The following is an 18,719-nucleotide window of genomic DNA, read 5'->3' as shown; positions in this document are numbered from 1 at the left end:
ACGGAACTCGCTGCTGCTCAACGTCTTGAGACAACTCCTTCTCAGCAAAAGGAACTTGTTGCTACTCAGCGTCTTGAGACAGCTCCTTCTCAGTAGAAAGAACATGCTTCTCTTAAGACGTAAGAATCTACTGCTCCGTAGAGATCAGAACTTGTTGTTGCTCAACAGTGAGAAGGTCAAACAGACGCTTCTCCTCAACAGATCGAGCAAGAGGAGGCTGTAAATTCTCAATGAATGTCAGCTCCTCTTCAGGATCAGAGCTGTTCAGCTCGGCATTTGATGCCTTATTACGGAGTTCTTCAGTTCTGCACGACTCTATGCCATGAATGAAACATAGAGCTGTTGAACTGTAAGAGTCCAAGATTATTTGTAGATGGTTATTCACTGTGTCGTCTACCTCATCCGTTCTCTCCAAATGGTTAAAGTTGACTTCCCTTTCTTGGAGAATAGGGTACAGAGCACGCCCTTTGGTCATTGCATCAACGAGCTCTCTTTTCTTGTGAGCCTCATTAACATCTTTGGACCTAGTCCAAGAGAGGATCGATTTCTCCAGCTTAAGCAGCTCCTTCCACTGCTTACTTATATTGGCACCCTTGATGACATCAGTGAACTTCGTATGGAGCCTTATGTAGCACCATCTATCAAATGCATCTATTTTCATAGAAGCTCTGGACTCAACCTCCTTCATGATGAGGTCAAGTGACTGTTGCACCTCTGAGAGACTCGGGTTCTTCGACTAAGAGACCTTTGTCTTTCCCTACAACTTCGGTAGGCTTGGGGGAAGGGACATGTTCTTTGAACACTATGCCCTGTGCAACTTGAATTTGTCTGAAAATAGTTGTTGGATATGAGTCGGAAACAAGAATTGCTGCCTTTAGACTAACAACATCAGGATGAAGGGCAACATCTGGTTCTACAACAGGAGTTGTCTGAACAGTTTCATTTTTAAAGACCAGACTACCAGCTTCAGCAAATGTAGAATTTCAAACGAAATAATGTAAATGGAATTGCACATATATTTGTAATTGATTATGCAAATAATAAATATAGATATTGCGAAGATTATTACAATAAGAAATTTAATATATTATTGCAAAGAGTATTACGGAACATAATTTTATAAGCTAATGCAGTGTTCATTGAATGTACATTTTCATATAAAATGTGTAGATATTACAGTATTTGTTGAATATACTTTTATAGAAAGATGAAAATTTTCTTGCTTCATTTTCATATATTTGTTATATTGGCTATTGCGAAACATATTGCAGTTCATAATTTTATACGTTAGTGCAAGTTTTGTTGAATATATTTTTATTACTAAATAGATTTATCTTATTGGAATTTCTATTGCAAATCTTATGGAAAATATATATTAACCATGTTAGTTACAGTTTCAGAAAAAGTGGATTCTCTGCAATATCTCTGTATTTAGTGGAAATTTTGTTGAAACAGTTAGTGTAAACACCAATGCAAATTTACAACTAGAGATTTGCAATGTTTTTCGGTAATTGCAAATGTGGTTGCGAAATTCCGAAATAATGTAAGACAAATGCTAAAGACTGTTTTAATGCAAAGATAGTTGCGGGACACATGTTGCAAATGAACAGTTTTTTTGTAGTGTATGATATCTATATATATAATGATGCTTAATTTTCTAAGTGTCCGGATTGTCTGATCGAGAACTATGGTTAATTTGCATATATATGTGAGAGTAAATGGATATTTGGGTTGGGTTTAACCGCCCATAATTTAAAACGGTTAAAAATAAAATTAAAAATGTTATAGGTATGTTTTGAACTTACAACCTACCAAAACAAGTATAAGTTTTAACCAATTAGACTAATAAGACTTTATATTTTAAATTCAACACTAAATTTGATAAATGTGAAACGTTTTAATAATATAAGTTCAACTTTTTAACTAACTAATCTATATATATATATGATGCTTAATTTTCAAAGTGTCCGAATTGGCGAGTCTAAAGTTGTGGTTAATTTGAATATATATATGAAAGTAAATTAAAAATACTATCATTACTCGTGCAAATGCACAGACTACATGTTAGGTTTTTTTTAATGAAAGTAAAAAATAACTATGAGAAACTAAGAATTCTTATAGAATGAATGCTATTATTGAATACTTTGTTGTTAGGATCGGGGACGCTCTTGGAGGACCGGGGTGTTTCCGAATTTAGAAAGGGTGGCCGTTTACAACAACACAACACACTTTGGTGATAGTCCGGTTAGAGACTATAACCGTTCTCAGCACTTCGCAAACTGTCACAGACTCTTAAACCGAGTTCAAGGGAGGAAATGTCTGTTTCAGTCTGAAGCAACGTATGCGACTTAGTTTGATGAGATTAACAAGGAGTCGGTCAGATGAAGTATATGGACCGGTTTGATTAGGGATTATGTTTAGGTTGATAATAGTTCGGTTTTTAGAGTGAGTAAGCCGGAAACAGAAGAAATGACACGAGACAAGATTTTTTATGGATGTTCGGAACAAACCCTCCTACGTCACCCCTTCTTCTCAGATTATGAGAAGGATCTCCACTAACTTTCAAAGTTACAACACTTATAATACCGGTCGAGCCTAACTCGCTACTCGCCGGTTACACAAATTCACTCTTGATGTAATACACAACACAACACAGAACACAAACAAACAAAGCTTCCGGTAAATGACACACCGGTTTTGGATCGCGCGTAAGATTTCTTTATCTCTCTAAGATTTTCGTAACTTGTGTCGCCATTAATGAGGTCGCTTCGTCTTCCTTTTATAGTGAGGATGATCCCAACGGTTACTTTCTTCTCTCACCGTGGGATTGGTTAATCCAGCGTCACGCCGGTGCAGGGAGGTTGCTTGCACGTTTCACTTTCCTCAACACTTGGCAAGCATGCAGACACTCCTCAGGTAAAGATGACGTTGCCGGTTTGCAGATTCGGACACGTGTCAGGCATGCACCTTCCGGCTATCGAAGTCGGATCAGTAAATCATCATTGTTTTCCTCGCATGCTTCTGATCGAATCTTATCTTCGTTTATCCCTTCGAGACACGTCTATTTCGTCATATTACGTCATCTCTGCAGATTGTAGTTTCCGGTTGTTTCTTACACAGTATAGTCCGACTGGAATGTAACTTGTCTTTGCTAGCCGGTCTCTTGAGAGAGTTAAAACTGGTTCCTCTGATCTTGACTTGATCACTTGGAACTGGGTTTCTTTGAAGTGTTCTTCAGCCGGTTTATGAGGCTCCAGCCGGTTTGTGCAGTTCAATCTGTTCCTGCACATAGAAGTTAATAGTTGTTTAGTTTTTCTGGCCGGTTCCAAAAATTAACTTTACTTAATTTTTCTATCAATTTTTCCCTTTATAATTATTTAGAATAAATATTCAAAAATTGTAATGTTTGGCCGGTTTGAAAATTAACTTATTTAATTTTTCTATCATTTATAAATTATTTATTTTGTTTATTTTACCTGAGTAAGGTTATATGTATATATATGTTTTTTATTAGAACTTTAATCAATCAATGTATCTCATTCGTAATAGATTTGGTAATTATCTCTAGTACTATTGATAATTTATATTTCAAATTTTCTAGCTTAATTAATTCCTTAGGTTAGTTCAGTTAAATACAAAAGTTCAACCAATAAGAAACAATATAAATTTTTTCAATCATTTAAGCTTTAAAACATGAATTAGCTCAAAACTTTATTTATATTTGTACTTTTGTTTATCTTTTATTTTTGGTCTATATCAGCATTTAAAATGTTATTACTTAATGTTAGTTTTATTCACCTTAACATATATCTTTGCTTGCGGCCTGATTTTTTATTATAATAAATTAAATTAATCTAAACTATATCCAGTTAGTATCATACCCTTTTCTTTTGAGAGAGGAGTCAGTCTTTAAATTAGTCCATGGCAAGTTTGTGTCAAATAAGTTTAATAAAAAATTAGTAATTCCTGTAAAGACATAATCAGCTCATTTTTTTATTAGATATACTGAAAATAGTAATACCAATACCTAGATGCCTTTTAAGACCTTTTTAATATCATGATTAATATTTATCGAGACAATAATATCTTATATGGATGTAATATCTCGTTATAATAAATATATTTCTTTTGACAAACTATATAAACTATGTGTGTTTTTCAAGCACTATTGAAGGTAAAATTCACTCCTTATAAATTATTAAAATTATTTTAAATATATATAATACAATCAAATATGATAATTATTAATATACATAAATTAGACATAAAATGATAACATTAAATATTTGTTTTTTAAAATTTCACTTTTTAATTTATTGTTTATAATTGCAGTGCTACATATGTTATGTTCTTTATAGATTAACTAAAAGTTAAAATTTTAATATTTTATTTAGAAAATGTTATAATTTAACATTTTAATAAAATAAAATTTTGTTTTTTTTTAAAAAAACTAAATTAATAACTATTTTTTATTTTAAGCACGGTGGGCAGACTGAGAAAACAAATAAAAAAAACATATTTGTTTTACACTATGACTATAATTAAAAATATATTTAACTTAATTTTAAAATGTTTTTAAAATTTTAAAAATTAAAATCAATTAAAGTTTAACATCTTGTAATAAATCATGATTCTGATAAAAAAAAAAAAAAAAAATTGTTTTATGGTTGCAAAGTCTATTTATTATATATTAAAGTAAAAATTATTTAATTATAACAAATCTTTTAAAAAGATAGAAAAAAGTGTGTATCAATTAATATCCAATTATTTTATATAAAACATTATTGACATAAACTTTTGAGGTTATGCTTACATGTTATTAATTTAAATCCAAAATAAAAATATTAAAATCCCTTATATATAATAATACTTTCTTAACTGTTTTTTTATATAATTTTGAGAGATTTGACTATACTAAAAATATTAATATAAATATTAATTAAAAATATTTAAAATAAAATAAAATTTCTTTTAAAAATATGTGTCATTTTATTTATCTTTAATTTAATTTTGATAAAATTATTATTTATTTTGAAATATAAAAATCTTAAATGAAAAATAATGTAATCAAGGTACCTAAGTTAAAAAAAAAAAGTGTTCTCATGCTATGCTTGTTGAATAATTAATTTTAAATATAATTTTTAATAATATATATATATATATATATATATATATATAATATTTTTTGTTGTTATTTATTTATCACTGAAGTGATATATATTGTTTTAGAGCATAATTAACTAAACCATTTCTTTTTTTAAAATAAAATGTAAAATACAAACATTAACTGAAGATAAAATATTAAATTTAAATTATTAACAAATATTTTTGTAACAAAAAAGCACGACAGATTACACAAAAATATTTTTGTAACAAAAAAAGCACAACTACACGAAAATAAGGATAATAATATAAATATTTTAGATTAAATAACTATTCAAAACTTGTTATAACACAATTTATAACAATTATTAAATTAAAATTAAAAATAATAATTAATTTTTGTTAATATATTTAAATTAGTTAAATTAAAACATAATTAAACTTTAAGCATGTTAAAAATTAACTCTAAAAAACAATTAATTTTTTCTGTAAATATATTAGTTATTAGTGTAAACATATTTTATAATAATTTTTTATTCATGCACAGATAAATTTTATAGTTAAATTATCAAATAAGTAAAATTTATATTTATATGATGTTTGGTTAATTTATATAAACAATCATAGGCATTAACTGTAACAATTCTATTTAATTGGATATATATATATATATATATATATATATATATATATATATATAACAATATTAGATTGTAATTAATTATCATGTCACTGACTTTTTGATATAATGATATCTTAATAATAAGAAAATAATTTTTCATACATTTTGATAAAACGGATATAATAAAATATAAAGATAAAGTAAATTTGACAAAAATACTATACAATTGTAAAGGTAAATAAATGAAAAATAAATATTAAATTAGAAAAACACATTTTTCTGTTTTAATTATTACTAATTTAAGTTTAAAGGATATATTTTAGTTCGTAAATAATTTTAAAATTTTCAGTTATATAATTTATTTATTGAACTATTTGTGCGAGAATAAGGTTGAATGTCAAAAATAAAATTAGATTATTATAGAAAAATTGAGATTAAAAAAGAAACCAAATGCTAGGATTTCTTTAATGATATCTTCTTATTTTATTTATGTATAAAAGATATTTAGTCCCAAGATAACTTTAGATTATAAAAGTAAAAATTAGTAATTATTTAAATATATATATTACAAAAAAATTATTTAATATAATATTTTTATACAATCATTTTCATTATATATTAAAATTGAAACAATACATTCATTAAAATAAACAAAAAGTTGTGCCGAATATTAAATAAGTTACACTAGGATTATTTATAAATGAAAATTTATTTTAAATATATATTATCAGAGTAATATATAATATTTAGTAATTATATACAAATAAAGACACATTATTTTATTTTAATTTATATATATAAACAATTTTCAAAGATTATTATTAAAGTTTGATATAGGTTGTTTGTAAATTAATTAAATAGTTATTAATATAAAATACAATCTAACCGATCAATTATTACTTTAATTTGATTTTTATTTTATTTAAAAGAAAAACAAATAATAATTATTTTCTTAATATAGGGACATATGAAAACACAAAATGTAGAATTTGATATGAAATAATACATTTGAATAACAGTTAATAAATTAAAAAATATTAATTGAATTTAATATTTAAAAAATTGTAAAAATTATAAAACTTTTAAAACAAAAAAATTAAACTTAATTTTTTTTTTAGATAAAGTATATAATATGATATAAAATTTGGAAATGAGAAATTTACTTTTCAAAAAATTTAGAAGTATGAGGATATTTTTGTAATTTCATAGATGCGAACACTGTTGTAAGAATACTTTTAAAAATATATATTTATCTAAAACTAATATATAAAAAAAAAAATATTGAATATAAAATATAATAATAATGCATACATTGAATTTGAATCCAAAATTTAAAAGAGATATTTTATAAAGTCACCTGAATTTTCGTTGTCTCTGTATCTAGAGAATAAAACATGTTTTTGATAAAATTTAAAATATTGGAAGAAATAAGAGGTTGAAAAAATCTATAATTTTAAAAATAATATCTAAAATAAGAAAATGTATATATCTTAAACTATATGAAAATATAATATAATAAATATAAAATAAATTTTAATTAAATAATTATTTGAATATTTCTACGTTAAACATTGGACTGTATAAATTAAAAAATATATATATATTAAAAGTAGAGTGGACAGTGGCATGTCGTCTTATTTTCTAGATTTTTTTTATTTATTATCTTAAATTTAATTAAAATTATCCTAATTAATTATATTAATAATTTATAATAAATAATATATATATATAATTATAAATAGGCTTATCATTCTAAAATGTTATATATATATATATATATGATCGGTGTGACCAATAAAAACTAGAATCTAACAGTTTATGACAAACGATTCGATTTTAACTCGGTTAGAAGTTAATATATGTTTCTATTCTTTATAAATTCTTCGAACTCTTGAAATGATTTCAAGTGCGAAAATGTTCGTCGGCTTTGAAGTTTTTGAACCAATGAAAGATGAATGGCGGAAAATAAAGAACACAGAGAGTTGTTTATGGATGTTCGGAGCAAACCCTCATACGTCACCCCTTCTTTCACAACCGGAAGGATTTCACTAAATTCTTTGAATCAAATATAACTTACTAAACGAGCTAACATTCTGTTGAACAGAACAACCTATGTTCAACTTACAATATTATCAATAATATTCTCACAGCTAGACAATAGTTTGATTCTTTCTCTCTTGAGCTTGAATGATGTAAGAATTAGTAAGTGCAAGAGTAAGCTTGGTAATCGGTTGATCGAGAGATTCGTCCGTTGTTCTTAAGCATCTATTTGTAGTAGAAGGACACCAGCGGTCGAATCTTCTTCAAGGACACGTGGCAAGCGTCCATTGGAATTCCTCCCATATTATCAGAAATCTGCAGACTCCGAGCAAATGGATCGTGTCCGTACCGAACAGGTAGTGCGCCGAATATCCTCTCTGATATTATCTTGTACTGGACAAACCGTTGGAAGGACGTTTGCGTATGTGGCGTTAGTTCATTGGATACAATTAGCTGACTTGTCAGACTACACATGAGTGAGTGGAGTAGAATAGCAGACAACTAGTTGATCGTGGGTAGACGTATGCTAACTTCAAACGGTTGCTGAAGCGAGGCATTAGACATGCTCCATTAGACTGTCAAGTCAAAGGGAGTTAGACACCAACGTCTAACTACGTGTTCCATTAGACCACCACGTCTAACAACGTATCTGTTAGACTTCAACGTCTAACTACGTATCTATTAGACTTCAATGTCTAACTACGTATCACTTCAGACTTGTCTAAAGGAGTGAGAGGCCAATGTCTAACTATGTTTCCCATTAGACTACTACTTCTAATGGAGTTAAACTTCAATGTCTAACTACGTATCTGTTAGACTGCAACGTCTAACTACGTTTCCCATTAGAGTACCACGTCTAATGGAGTTAGACTTCAATGTCTAACTTCGCAACACGTCTATTTAGCCTGCTTAGACCACATCTAATTTAGCATAGTCTTATGCTCCTACACAAAATAAATAGAAAACTTAGCTTCCTTCATATTTAAACATCATCAAAATTTAGTTGTTTAATATTTTATAATTTCCGTTTATTTCTAAGTTAATTAATTCTCACTTAATTAACTCTTTACTTATTTTTTCCCAATAATTTCCCCATTTTTGATTATTTAAGTTAAATTATCAAAATCAGATGAGTTCATGATTTAATCCAAAAATTTCCTTTTTCGATGATGCTAAAACCATGCAATCTTAATAAAGCAATATAAACACCCATCAAATAGGATAGAAATCAAAGAAGTTCACCAAAATATTCCAACATAAGTTTTAAAATATGAAAAGCAAATAAAGAGATTTATGGTCATTTCCTTTTCACATTTGGATTAGCTTCGCCTTCTAGAAAAGAGTTTCCCGTTGGGATGTCGTGGAATCGAGTGTTAGCACCTCGGCCGCCTCCACTTCCACCACCTTTGTCGCCTCCACGACCTGAATCTCTCTTTTCTTGTCTGCAAACTTCTTCGTTCTCTTTAGAAGCTTTGCGTTTTGATTTCGATCGGGTTCCTCTAGCAGCTCCACCTCTTGAGATACCACCTCTAGAGCTACCTTCCCTCTTTTTAACATTATCAGCTTCAATAACAACTTTTTTCTTTAGCAGCAACAACCTCATCCACTTCAACAGCTTGAATAGACCTTGCAAAAGAGTCAGCTTACTCCATTCTCTCGGTTTCTACTCTATTCATTGCGTTGGACATTTCCACCATGTGGGCTCACAAGAGATCCATTCCTGATATAACATCTTAATGAACCTCCAGGGTGAGAGTCTTTGATTCAGCATACTGCTCTGATTGTCTATTAAAGAAATTTATCTCAAACTTCGTGTGCATAGAGTTAACGATGTTGACTTCATAAGTATTTATCTTCATAATCTTCTCTAGTTCTTTTTGAGTAGCAAGAATAGAAGACACCTCTTCCTTGCTTAAAATTGAGCCCTTCTTTTTTAATGGCCTATTGAATACGGTTTGAGAAGCGAGAGCTTCTCCCTGAACACATATCTCGTTTTTTCATTATTATGTATGTAAGCAGTATGCATGCATAATCATGATATAAGTTGCTTAACATCAGTAATTCCTAGAATATTTCTGAAATGAGAAAACTTAGCTTCCTGTAGCGGTTTGGTGAAGATCTCAGCTACTTGTTGCTCGGTCGAGACGTATTCCAACCGAATGTGTTTCTCCTAAACATGCTCCCGGATGACATGATGTCTTATATCAATGTGCTTTGTTCTTGAGTGCAACACCGAATTGTATGTAATCGCTATCGCGCTGGTGTTGTCACTGAATATTGGAGATTCCTCAGCAACTACGCCAAAGTCCCTTAGTTATTGTTGGATCCAGAGGAGTTGTGCACAGCAGCTTCCGGCTGCTATATACTCTGCCTCTGCGGTTGATGTTGCAACTGAGGTCTGTTTCTTGCTGCTTCAGGTAACTAGCCGGTCACCCAGAAACAGGTTCCACTTGTACTTTTTCTATCGATCTTGCATCATGCGTAATCTGCGTCTGAGTAGCTTATGAGATTGAAACTTGAGTCTTTTGGATACCAAAGTCCCACTTCTTGAGTTTCCTTCAGATATTTTAATATTCTTTTAGCCGCAGTGTAGTGTGATTGCTTTGGATATGCTTGGAATCTCCCGCACACACCAACCGCAAACAAAATGTTCGGTCGGCTGACTGTTTGGTAAAGCAATGATCCAATCATTCCCCGATATGCTGTGATGTCAACGGCTTGACCATCCTCGTCTTTGTCTAACTTTACGGAAGGGCTCATTGGTGTAGCTGCCTCCGCGCATGTATCCATTCCAAACTTCTTCAATAGTTCGGCTGTGTACTTTGGTTGGCTTATGAATGTTCCGGCTTCAATCTGCTTAACCTGAAGTCCTAGGAAGAAACTTAGTTCTCCCATCATACTCATTTGAAATTTGTCAGTCATCATCTTTGAAAATTTATCACATAGTTTTGGATTGGTTGATCCGAAGATAATATCATCGACATATATTTGAACAAGTAATATGTGTTCCTTTCTCTCAAATTTGAAAAGTGTTTTGCCAACTGAACCTATTGTAAATTTGTGATCAAATAAGAATTGTGTTAACGTACCAGGCTCTTGGAGCCTGTTTCAAACCGTAAAGGGCTTTGTTCATCCGGTAAACATGATTTTCGTGTTCTGGATTTTTGAAACCTGGAGGTTGATTAACATATACCTCTTCATTTACCTTACCGTTTAGAAAAGCACTTTTAACATCCATTTGAAAAACTTTGAAATTTTTGAAAGCCGCAATGCTTCATCCACCTTTTTCGGCTCAATTTGTGATATGAAAGCTGAGTTTTCATAGTGTTCCAAATTTTGTTGCCTAGTTCGGACGGGTGAGGATATATTACCTATTACTAGTTCAAGAGGATGATTTTTGTTCCTTCTGAGGTTTATCCGAGACGTGTCTATTAAGCTTTCGGTTGACTGATCAAGGTTAGACTGATCGGTAGGCTGAACAGAGTCAGACCGACCAATTTCTTCAGTCGAAACTAAAGAGTCAACTTTCTACGGTAAGGCAGCTTGAGCAGGCTGAGGTTCAGCATCAACCGCTTGGTCATTGACAAATCGTCTAAAAACCGGAACCTCGTCTTCATCATCAGAATAGATATTGAAATTTTCCATTCTGTTGTGAATGTCGAAAGGTAATGCAGTGTTTCGTTCAACCGATTCATCAAAAACAACGTGGGCTGTTTCTTCAACTGTTAAAGTCCTAGTATTATATATCCTATAGGCTTTACTTACAGCTGAATATCCCAACATTATTCCCTCATCGGATTTAGCATCAAAAGCGGTCAAGTAATTCTTGCCGTTGTTGTGAACAAAACATTTACTACCAAAATTCGAAAATACCGTATGTTTGGAATTCGATCATAGTATATTTCAAAAGGAGTTTTGGAAAAACGTTTAGTTACTAAAGATCGGTTTTGTGTGTAGCATGCGGTATTGATAGCTTCAGCCCAAAACTTTTGAGCAATACCCGAGTCAGCTATCATTGACCTTGCGGCTTCCTTGAGAGTTCGGTTTCTTTTCTCAGCCAGGCCGTTTTGTTGAGGAGTTCTGGCACTAGACAACTCGTGTCTAATACCGGAATTATCAAGAAAAGTAGTTAATCTACTATTTATAAACTCAGTTCCTCTATCACTTCTGATTTTATTTACTCGAATAGATTTTTCATTTTGTATTCTCAAAATCAATTTGATCAGGTTTGGAGTTGCTTGATTTTTAGAGGCTAGAAATGTTACCCAAGTAAACTTAGAATAGCCATCAATGACTACCATAGTATAATGCATGCCTCCTAGACTAGTTACTTTAACCGGACCAAATAGATCCATATACAATAGTTCTAGGCACCGTTCAGATTGATAATTTCCTTTACTTTTAAAAGATGACTTTATCTGTTTGCCCATTTGACATGCAGCACATACTTTATCATTTGAAAACTTAACATTTGGAAAACCGTAGACTAGTTCTTCGGAACATATAAAGCTTATTGTTTTGAAATTCAAATGGTTTAGCCGTTTATGCCAAAGCCAGTTTGGATCATTTCCGGCTATCATGCATACAGGTTTTTCAAAATCAGTTTTCCAGTTAACTTTGTAAATCTTTCCCATTCGGTTACCGGTTAAAAGGATATCATTTTGCTGATTCTTAACTAAACATGCATTCTTATGAAATTCAACTTTATAACCACATCACACATTTGACTTATACTTAATATATTAAAATGAAGTTGTTCTACCAGTAATACATTATTTATGGATAGGTTACCATGTACAATTTTACCCTTGCCCACGGTTTTACCTTTCGAGTTGTCACCGAATGTTATGACTGCTCCGGTTTCATACTTGATGCCGGTTAGTAGCTCATCGTTGTCGGTCATGTGTCTTGAGCATCCGCTGTCCAGATACCATTCCGAGTTCTTTAGCCGGTTTCTTCTCCTAATTTGCAAAATAAAAATATTTACACCTTTTTGGTACCCACATTTAGTTGGGTCCATGGTTGATTAGTCCCTTTGGGATCCAGACTTGGATAAGTCGGATTACTTTCTCGGTATCTGTTCTTATAATGTTTGGCTTAACTTCTTGATCTTTGCTCAAGAATGCCTTATGTTGTGGTGATGAATGTTTTTGAGACCGAGATCTGCTTGTTTTATTTTCTTTCCGGTTGGCTTTCCTTCTCCCAGGATGAAGCCAGTTCTCTGATTCAGTCGGACTTACATATTTAAGCTCTTTTTCCGGTTTTAAATCATGTTTTTCCTCATTTTCGGTTGTTGAACTCTTGACAAATCTTATGAATGGAAGATTGTCTTTCGTGAGTTTCATACAGTTAGGTTGATTTGATTCGTCTTGTTTGTTTTGTTCGTAACCGATACCAAATCTACATTTAGGATGTCTTTTATAATTGCACATTTGTTTTACGGCTTGACGAGATCTCTCCCACGCAGCCGTAACATACAGTGCTCGTTCATCAGTTTCAGTTACCGGTTGAACTGTCTCCTCATTATCTAAGGATAGTTCATCCGGTTCATACATTGCGGTTTCGCATGTCTTAACAGCGATATCACTTGACTCTACAGTTTTAGGTTCTACCGGAGTCGGTATGTATGCAGATATGTTTATGAACTCAGCGACCATTTCGTTGAGTGCAGAAATCAAATCTTCCTTAGAGAACTCATCAGAAGAGAAATCAAATACCTCTTCGTCGTTTGCCATGAAGCATGTTACCCTTTCTTCACTGTCTTCGTTGTCGGAGTACGCCCACTCGCTTCCACCGTCAGATGCAATGAGTGCTTTCTGAATTTCCTTCCCTTCGTCGGCATGCTGGTCGTCGTTTCTCCGGTAGTCGTTCCGTTGGTTGTCATTTCTCCGGTAGTTGTTCCCTTGGTAGTTGTTACCCTAATACCGGTTGCCTTGATAGTTGTTGCCTTGATAGTTACCTTCCGGTTTTCTATTGTCTCTCCTTGGTTTCCTACATTCTGACATGAAATGTCCAAAACCGTCACACTTATAACATCTTTTATTTGATTTATCTACATAATTATAATTAAAGTTGTTGTTAGATGGTGGCTGATTCTTCTTCATGAATCTCCCAAATTTCTGAGCTAACATCGCCATCACATCTTCACTGATCTGATCAGCGTTTTTGACTGGAGCCGGAACGGTTGATACTTGGACCGCCGGTTCCACCGATGTAACCAAAGCTCTGGTTGCGGTTGACGTGGATGCTTCATCTTCGATCCGAGACTTAATCTCGAACTCGTAGGCTTTTAGATCCTCAAACACGTCATGCAACTTCATCTGCCCGAGGTTGCTTGATTCCCTCATCACCATGGTCTTGATATCCCATGTGCTCGGCAGTGATCTTAAGGCTTTGATGATTACTTCATGGTTGTCGTATTTCTTTCCGAGTGTTTGAAGCTCGTTGACCACACTGGTGAACCGGTTACTGAATTCCTTCATATTTTCCCCCGGTTTCATCTTGATGTTTTCATATTTCTGTGTAGCCACCAAGATTTTGTTCTCCTTTGTTCTTTCGTTTCATTCATGGATCTGAATGATCGTTTCTCAGGCCTCCTTTGCATTGTCGCAGGCTGATATCTTGTTCAAGGTATTATCGTCTATTGCCTTATAGATGTGCCTCATGCAATGGATGTCCAGGTTACTTCGTCTTCGATCTTCAGTTGTCCATTCATCTAACTCCTTGTTGATCTTGATTGGCCCCTCTTTCAGGACTCGGCTCATCTCATCATCCAGCGTGATCAGATGTAGATACATCTGTTTCTTCCAACTACTAAACGCTTCACTGTTTAGCATTGGCGGCTTGTCGTTGTGGGTCATGCTTCCCATCTTCTTCGATTGCTTGAGTGCTAAGAACTTCGCTCTGATACCACTTGTTAGGATCGGGGACGCTCTTGGAGGACCGGGGTGTTTCCGAATTTAGAAAGGCTGGCCGCTTACAACAACACAACACACTTTGGTGATAGTCCGGTTAGAGACTATAACCGTTCTCAGCACTTTGCAAACTATCACAGACTCTTAAACCGGGTTCAAGGGAGGAAATGTCTGTTTCAGTCTGAAGCAAGGTATGCGACTTAGTTTGATGAGATTAACAAGGAGTCGGTCAGATGAAGTATATGGACCGGTTTGATTAGGGATTATGTTTAGGTTGGTAATAGTTCGGTTCTTAGAGTGAGTAAGCCGGAAATAGAAGAAATGACACGAGACAAGATTTTTTATGGATGTTCGGAACAAACCCTCCTACGTCACCCCTTCTTCTCAGATTATGAGAAGGATCTCCACTAACTTTCAAAGTTATAACACTTATAATGCCGGTCGAGCCTAACTCGCTACTCGTCGGTTACACCAATTCACTCTTGATGTAATACACAACACAACACAGAACACAAACAAACAAAGCTTCCGGTAAATGACACACCGGTTTTGGATCGCGCGTAAGATTTCTTTATCTCTCTAAGATTTTCGTAACTTGTGTCGCCATTAATGAGGTCGCTTCGTCTTCCTTTTATAGTGAGGATGATCCCAACGGTTATTTTCTTCTCTCACCGTGGGATTGGTTAATCCAGCGTCACGCCGGTGCAGGGAGGTTGCTTGCACGTTTCACCTTCCTCAACACTTGGCAAGCATGCAGACACTCCTCATGTAAAGATGACGTTGTCGGTTTGCAGATTCGGACACGTGTCAGGCATGCACATTCCGGCTATCGAAGTCAGATCAGTAAATCATCATTGTTTTCCTCGCATGCTTCTGATCGGATCTTATCTTCGTTTATCCCTTCGAGACACGTCTATTTCGTCATATTACGTCATCTCTGCAGATTGTAGTTTCCGATTGTTTCTTACACAGTATAGTCCGACTGGAATGTAAACTTGTCTTTGCTAGCCGGTCTCTTGAGAGAGTTAAAATCGGTTCCTCTGATCTTGACTTGATCACTTGGAACTGGGTTTCTTTGAAGTGTTCTTCAGCCGGTTTATGAGGCTCCAGCCGGTTTGTGCAATTCAATCTGTTCCTGCACATAGAAGTTAATAATTGTTTAGTTTTTCTGGCCAGTTCCAAAAATTAACTTTACTTAATTTTTCTATCAATTTTTTCCTTTATGATTATTTAGAATAAATATTCAAAAATTGTAATGTTTGGCCGGTTTGAAAATTAACTTACTTAATTTTTCTATCATTTGTAAATTGTTTATTTTGTTTATTTTACCTGAGTAAGGTTATATGTATATATATATATTTTTTATTAGAACTTTAATCAATCAATGTATCTCATTTGTAATAGATTTGGTAATTATCTCTAGTACTATCGATAATTTATATTTCAAATTTTCTAGCTTAATTAATTCCTTAGGTTAGTTCAGTTAAATACAAAAGTTCAACCAATAAGAAACAATATAAATTTTTTCAATCATTTAAGCTTTAAAACATGAATTAGCTCAAAACTTTATTAATATTTGTGCTTTTGTTTATCTTTTATTTTTGGTCTATATCAGCATTTAAAATGTTATTACTTAATGTTAGTTTTATTCACCTTAACATATATCTTTGCTTGCGGCCTGATTTTTTATTATAATAAATTAAATTAATCTAAACTATATCCAGTTAGTATCATACCCTTTTCTTTTGAGAGAGGAGTCAGTCTTTAAATTAGTCGATGACAAGTTTGTGTCAAATAAGTTTAATAAAAAATAAGGTTAATAAAAAATTAGTAATTCCTGTAAAGACATAATCAGCTCATTTTTTTGTATTAGATATACTGAAAATAGTAATACCAATACCTAGATGCCTTTTAAGACCTTTTTAATATCATGATTAATATTTATCGAGACAATAATATCTTATATGGATGTAATATCTCGTTATAATAAATATATTTCTTTTGACAAACTATATAAACTATGTGTGTTTTTCAAGCACTATTGTCGGTAAAATTCACTCCTTATAAATTATTAAAATTATTTTAAATATATATAATACAATCAAATATGATAATTATTAATATACATAAATTAGACATAAAATGATAACATTAAATATTTGTTTTTTAAAATTTCACTTTTTAATTTATTGTTTATAATTGTAGTGTGACATATGTTATGTTCTTTATAGATTAACTAAAAGTTAAAATTTTAATATTTTATTTAGAAAATGTTATAATTTAACTATTTAATAAAATAAAATTTTGTTTTTTTTTTTAAAAAAACTAAATTAATAACTATTTTTTATTTTAAGCACGGTGGGCAGACTGAGAAAACAAATAAAAAAACATATTTGTTTTACACTATGACTATAATTAAAAATATATTTAACTTAATTTTAAAATGTTTTTAAAATTTTAAAAATTAAAATCAATTAAAGTTTAAAATCTTGTAATAAATCATGATTCTGATAAAAAAAAAAAAAAAAAGAATTGTTTTATGGTTGCAAAGTCTATTTATTATATATTAAAGTAAAAATTATTTAATTATAACAAATCTTTTAAAAAGATAGAAAAAAGTGTGTATCAATTAATATCCAATTATTTTATATAAAACATTATTGACATAAACTTTTGAGGTTATGCTTACATGTTATTAATTTAAATCCAAAATAAAAATATTAATATCCCTTATATATAATAATACTTTCTTAACTGTTTTTTATATAATTTTGAGAGATTTGACTATACTAAAAATATTAATAGAAATATTAATTAAAAATATTTAAAAAAAATAAAAATTTCTTTTAAAAATATGTGTCATTTTATTTATCTTTAATTTAATTTTGATAAAATTATTATTTATTTTGAAATATAAAAATCTTAAATGAAAAATAATGTAATCAAGGTAACTATGTTAAAAAAAAAAAGTGTTCTCATGCTATGCTTGTTGAATAATTAATTTTAAATATAATTTTTAATAATATATATATATATATATATATATATAATATTTTTTGTTCTTATTTATTTATCACTGAAGTGATATATATTGTTTTAGAGCATAATTAACTAAATCATTTCTTTTTTTAAAATAAAATGTAAAATACAAACATTAACTGAAAATAAAATATTAAATTTAAATTATTAACAAATATTTTTGTAACAAAAAAGCACGACAGATTACACAAAAATATTTTTGTAACAAAAAAAGCACAACTACACGAAAATAAGGATAATAATATAAATATTTTAGATTAAATAACTATTCAAAACTTGTTATAACACAATTTATAACAATTATTAAATTAAAATTAAAAATAATAATTAATTTTTGTTAATATATTTAAATTAGTTAAAATAAAACTTAATTAAACTTTAAGCATGTTAAAAATTAACTCTAAAAAACAATTAATTTTTTTCTGTAAATATATTAGTTATTAGTGTAAACATATTTTATAATATTTTTTTATTCATGCACAGATAAATTTTATAGTTAAATTATCAAATAAGTAAAATTTATATTTATATGATGTTTGGTTAATTTATATAAACAATCATAGGCATTAACTGTAACAATTCTATTTAATTGGATATATATATATATATATATTGTAATTAATTATCATGTCACTGACTTTTTGATATAATGATATCTTAATAATAAGAAAATAATTTTTCATACATTTTGATAAAACGGATATAATAAAATATAAAGTTAAAGTAAATTTGACAAAAATACTATACAATTGTAAAGGTAAATAAATGAAAAATAAATATTAAATTAGAAAAACACATTTTTCTGTTTTAATTATTACTAATTTAAGTTTAAAGGATATATTTTAGTTCGTAAATAATTTTAAAATTTTCAGTTATATAATTTATTTATTGAACTATTTGGGCGAGAATAAGGTTGAATGTGAAAAATAAAATTAGATTATTATAGAAAAATTGAGGTTAAAAAAGAAACCAAATGCTAAGATTTCTTTAATGATATCTTC

Source organism: Impatiens glandulifera, chromosome 1, assembly GCF_907164915.1.
Source record: "Impatiens glandulifera chromosome 1, dImpGla2.1, whole genome shotgun sequence".
Classification (NCBI taxonomy): Eukaryota; Viridiplantae; Streptophyta; class Magnoliopsida; order Ericales; family Balsaminaceae; genus Impatiens; species Impatiens glandulifera.
Note: the sequence above shows the minus strand (reverse complement) of the source record.